Here is a 6,041-nt window from a genome sequence, read left to right on the forward strand (position 1 = left end):
CAGCATCTCCCCTGTACGGCGGACAATCTGAAACTTTACTACATCACCATATACCTCAGCCACATGCGGCTGGAATAATAACAATAATAATAAGTAAACAAGCACACCATCCACGCAGTTAAGTAGTAAACAAACAGAACAGTAATACGATGCCTCGAAAACAACTCTACTCCACTACACCCATGAAGCACAAATCCGACGATAAGATCCACTTACCTCTTCTGCCGTCTAGGCAGGTATGTAGTAAAAATAAACCCAAATAAAAGTCATCCACCAATAAAACAATCCATACAAGATCCAAGTATCAAAACAAAACAAGTCTAAACATAGTCTAATAAAAAAGAAAACCAAAAGATCAATAAGCCCTCGTGGTCTGCAAGGGACTAGCAACTGGAACTCTCTCCTGACAGCATCAACCTAAAAATAATAACGGAGGCGGGGGTGAGTCCAACGCTCAGCGGGTAACAACTGATATACATAGTAAGGAAGTAACATCTAGCACTAATCATGCTTACAGTCTCCTGACGTAATAAAGGTAAATGCAAACTAAAATAAATAGGAGAATACTGTACTAACCAGGATCTGGGACAAGGATAAACAGTCCGAGAGGTATATAAATCCTGTATACATGTCAAGCATGGGCATCCAACCAATATGCAGCAAATAAATGAAGCAAACACAATCACAAGAAATAAATGCATCAATGCGTAAGATGTCAATGCAGTCATGGTCACCCCTGACGCCAGTCAGCCATCTCACACATAATGGTGGGACCGAGTGGGTAGGGCTGTGATAACCGTGCACTCTGACGTCACTACTCCTGATGAGTGACCGAGTGGACGGGATGCTGTCGGAGTACACACATACTCCTACCCCAAATCATAAATGGAGGAGCGCAATGCTCTCATCTCCCGGTACACGATGACGGGAAGGGATCTCGACGTGCTACCACGCTGCAATCACACTACCCATGAGCGGACCAACTGAGCATCGAACGAGCAAACTGACGTGCTACCATGCTGCGTCACGCTACCCATGAGCGTCACAACGGAGCACCGAACAGTGATGAAACTGGCGATGTGCTCGATAATAATGGAGCAATCTATCACACAGCATGCAATCATGCGAATGGTGCATGACACTAAGCATGGTAATATACTGAGCCAATCTATATACATATATGATGTGCACCATAGTCAATAAATCATATCAAGGGTACACAGATCAGATAAGGTATCACACCTAGGTTCTGAACATGGTGAAGCATGGTTATATCACTACCCCTAAGCATGTATAATCAGGTAAGTAATAACATGAGATGCAAAATAAGCAATCAACCAAACATGTAACAGGTATCGGATAGTGACTAACCGAAACAATTAAGAAACATAATTGTTGCTATTTGTTAAATTCACTACTATGCATATCAAAGACATAAAGTCAAAAGTACCCGCCTCCAATAGGAATGTCCAAATCCGACATCGAGATACTCATCTCGCGTCAAAGTCCTGTGTCAACCGATATACATACATTTATTTAGCTAGAACTCAACGAATAGCTAAATAAAATCTCAACGACCAATAGGATAAGATCCTAATCAACCTATACATGATCAACAGCATAAATTAAATCCCTATGATTACCTCAATTCACAGTCGAACGAGATGCTGGAACGAAGTGGATGTTGTTGTTGGAAATGAGACTGCTGCCGACACTAGAAAATCCACAGAACAGCCGTTTTCTGTCGAATTTTCTTCACTGAACGGAACAAGATGAGATCCGGCAAGACGACCACAAATCAAAAATACCAAATTAACAACCTACCTCCAACAATCACTGCTAGGTCACGGGTTGGAGGCTTCGGCAATAGGGAACCAGGGCAAACGACGGCAGCACTGTGCATAGGTGCAGCGGCGGTTGTACACCCAAACTAGGGCACGGGCACAGTAAGGGAAAAATAGAAGAAATGGCTGGCTGTCATCGCTAGGGCAGAGGAAAGGGAGCTCTACCCGGCGATCGACGCTAGGATTCGGGCACAGTCGGCGGCCGGTGCTCGGACTCTTCTCGTCACCGCAACACAACTCTAGTAGGGTGAAGTCGGTAGTGTTCAACAGGTGTGAGGCTCGGTGATGTGGTAGAGCAAGGTGGCACTCGATCGGCGTCGGCTGTGGGATCTATGCGGCGAAGGGCGACGGGCAGTTGCGAGGGGAAGAGGTGAAGCCCTTAGCCGAGGGGCTATTGTACGCAGAAGGAAAGAGGAAACCGCTCGACGCGAGGAGGTTAGGGCACGACGTCGCGAGGCACGGCACAGGCACGGGTTCGGCGGGGGATCGGGGAGGAAATGGTGAAAATAACAGAAATAGAAAAGAAAAGGAATTAAAATAAATAAACATTTCCTCGCCTAAAAAGGATAGCCTAAACAGGCTTTCCCGGAACCCCGTTTTATCCCCGTAAACTCGTCCATACAAGCTCCGAAATTTTTCCTTATTATTATTCATCATTTTTCGGTATTTTACATATTCATTCTCTGTGACTTTCATGTAGACACATTTATCACATTCATTGATCTTGAATCCACATTCCTTCATGGCATTATCAAATTTCTCATGCCATTGCTTTGGTGCTTGTTTCAAGCCATATAATGACTTCACCAGTCTACAAACCTTGTTTTCCTGTCTTGGCATAGAAAACCCCTTAGATTGATTCATGTAGATTTCCTCTTCTAAATCACCGTTTAGAAATGCTGTCTTTACATCCATTTGATGTATTTCGAGATTCCATAGAGTGGCAATAACCAAGAATACTATAATAGAAGTTATTCTCGATACCGGAGAATATGTATCGAAGTAATCAAGGCCTTCTCGTTGTCGGTATCATTTGATTACCAATCTGGCCTTGTATTTATCGATTGTGCCATCTGATTTCATTTTCTTCTTGAAGATCCACTTGCAACCTAGTGGGTTACTTCCCAGAGGAAGATCCACAAGTTCTCAAGTGTGATTTTGCAAGATAGATTCTATCTCAGATGCAATTGCCTCTTTCCAGTGAGATCCATCAGAAGAGCCTACAGCTTCTGAGTAACTTCGAGGCTCACTCTCCAACATGAAAGTGATAAAATTCGATCCATAGGATTTTTCTACCCGAGCTCTTTTGCTCCGTCTAGGCTCAACCTCCACGGGTTCCTCGTCGTCATCATCTTCTTCTTCGCCTTGTGTTTCATTTGCCCGTTTTGAGGAGCTAGCATCCTCTCGGGTCTTATACGGAAACACATGCTCGAAGAACGAGGCATTTCTCGATTCGATTATCGAGTTCTTATGTATTTTCGGTATGTGTGACTCATACACACAAAATCTATACGCAGTGCTGTTTTGTACATATCCGATAAATATGCAATCAACAGTCTTTGGTCCTATCTTAATCCTTTTCGGATCAGGCACCAACACTTTGGCAAGACACCCCCACATTCGTAAATATTTGTAGGGCGGTTGTCTTTCATTCCACAACTCATAAGGGCTCTTATCTATTTTCTTCCGGGACACCTTATTTAAAAGGTAATTAACTGTCCTAACTTCCTCCTTCCGGACTCAGGCACCAGCACTATAGAAGAGCATTCCCATCTTCGTAAATTCTTTAGGACGATTTTCTTCCTTGAGGAGTATAAGGAGCTGTTCTTTCGTGTCTGATCCCATGTTCAACACACAACTCAGCGAATGGTGACATATATTCACCGCCTCGGTCACTTCGAACCACCTTAATCTTTCTATTAAGCTGGTTTTCAACCTCATTCTTATAGAGAGTGAATTTCTCTATAGCTTCATCCTTACTTTTGAGAAGATACACATAACAGTATCTTGTGTTATCATCTACAAAAGTGATGAAGTATTTATTCCCACCACGTGTTGGTGTACCTTTAAGGTCGCACACGTCGGTGTGGATTAGGTCAAGTGGTCCATTACTTCTTTCAATATGTTGAAAGGATGACCTTGTCATTTTCGCTTCAACACAAATCTCACACTTTTATTTTTGGTCAAGGTGGAATGTAGGTATGCTTTGCATGTTTATTAATCTACGCAACAAATCGTAGTTAACATGTCCTAGTCTACCATGCCACAAACACGAAGAGTCAAGCATATAAGTGGAAGAGCTTTCATTTTTATTTATCTTGGGCCTAATGGCCATTACATTGAGCTTAAACAGCTCATTAGATACATAGCCTCTTCCTACAAACATTCCATTTTTGGACAATACAACTCTGTCCAACTCAAAAACAATGCGAAAGTCATGCTTGCTCAAAAGTGATCAGGACACTAGATTCTTTCGAATCTCCGAAACATACAGCACATTGTTCAGAGTGAGATCCTTACCCGAGGTCATCTTCAGCATCACCTTTCCTTAGCCCATGATGTCCGAGGTTGCTGAGTTTCCCATGAACAGCTTGTCTCCAGTGACTTCTTCAAAGTTGTGGAGCAGTTCCTTATTGCAGCAGACATGTCTGGTGGCTCCAGTATCGATCCACCATTGCCACGGGTTTGAACCGACCAGATTCAGTTCTGAGACCACAGCGCAGAGGTCGTCCATTTCTGGTCCCTCGTTCAGGTTGGCCTCTTGCTTCTTCTTCGGCTTTCTTCACTCCGAAGATTTGTGACCCACTTTGTCATAGTTGAAGCACTTCCCAGAGAACTTCTTCTTGCTGATGCCTCCCCTAGGTCCGATCTTAGAAGATTTGGGGTTCTTCCGTTTCGAGCTTTGACCGTGCTCGACCACATTGGTTTTCACAGTAGCCGGAGAGAACAATTTTCTCTCTGAACTCTTGTTGTCTTCTTCGATGCGAAGTCGAACAATGAGTTCTTCCACATTCATCTCCTTCCGCTTGTGCTTCAGGTAGTTCTTGAAGTCCTTCCAGCTGGGAGGAAGCTTCTCAATGATAGCAGCCACCTGGAAGGTTTCACTCAGAACCATCCCTTCTGAGTGGATCTCGTGCAAGATCACCTGAAGCTCCTGGACTTGGCTGATCACCGTCTGAGTCAACCATCTTGTAGTCCAGGAATCGGCCCACAATGAACTTCTTTGCCCCTGCATCCTCCGTCTTGTATTTCTTGTCCAGGGACTCCCACAGCTTCTTAGTCGTTCTCTTCATGCTATACACAGCGTACAGCGAGTCGGTAAGGCAGTTGAGGATATAGTTTCTGCAAAGGAACTCAGAATGAGCCCATGCCTCCACTGTACTGATGGTTTGCGCATCAACATCCTCAGCTCGCTTGGGAGGATCCTCGGTCAAGAACCGAGCCAGATTGAGCGTGTTCAGGTAGAAGAGCATCTTCTGCTGCCACCTCTTGAAGTTCAGTCCACTGAACTTCTCTGGCTTTTCCCCATGACTGATTGGCACAGTTCCAATCGGGGCGGAGTGGCATGCACTTGTTGAGTCTGTTGCACCTCAACATTCTGTTCCGTGGTCATCTCAATAGAATCGAATCTGTTTCAAGATTGTTAGATACCAAACAATCTGATTGCCAGAGATATACAAGGTACTTAGCTGAATTTAAAATTACACAGAATTTAAATTCAACTTACAATTGAGAAGACCTGAGCGGATAATCTCAGGCTGCCAGCAGGGGCCGGTTACTGCTGAGCCGAAGAACTGCCGAGCAAGAAGATCGGCTGAGCTGGTAGTCTCTGTTGCCGAGCGGGAAGGTCGGCTGAACAGATGGCGGATCGGCCAAGCAGTCAGGTCGGCAGAGAGAAGGTCGGGTCGGTCGAGCAGCAAGTCGGGTTGGCCGAGCAGATGAGACAGTAAGGTCGGGCGAAAATTCCGACCGGGCAAGCTGACCGAGGCCTGGGAGTAGCAGTTTCCTTGAAACAGATTCGCCCACCTCCGGCTGTGCTTCGAGACTTATAAGAGAGACGTCTGTTTCCCATGATACAATGGCCGACCGTGAATCCGACGAAGCACTGGTGGTCACGGCCGTTTTGATTCTGTATTAATCTTTTTTTAATGCATCCGTTAATGTTCTGCTTGGGCAAATTTTACCCCAACCGGTCCG

The sequence above is a fragment of the Zingiber officinale genome, chromosome 4B (genome assembly GCF_018446385.1).
Source record: "Zingiber officinale cultivar Zhangliang chromosome 4B, Zo_v1.1, whole genome shotgun sequence".
NCBI lineage: Eukaryota > Viridiplantae > Streptophyta > Magnoliopsida > Zingiberales > Zingiberaceae > Zingiber > Zingiber officinale.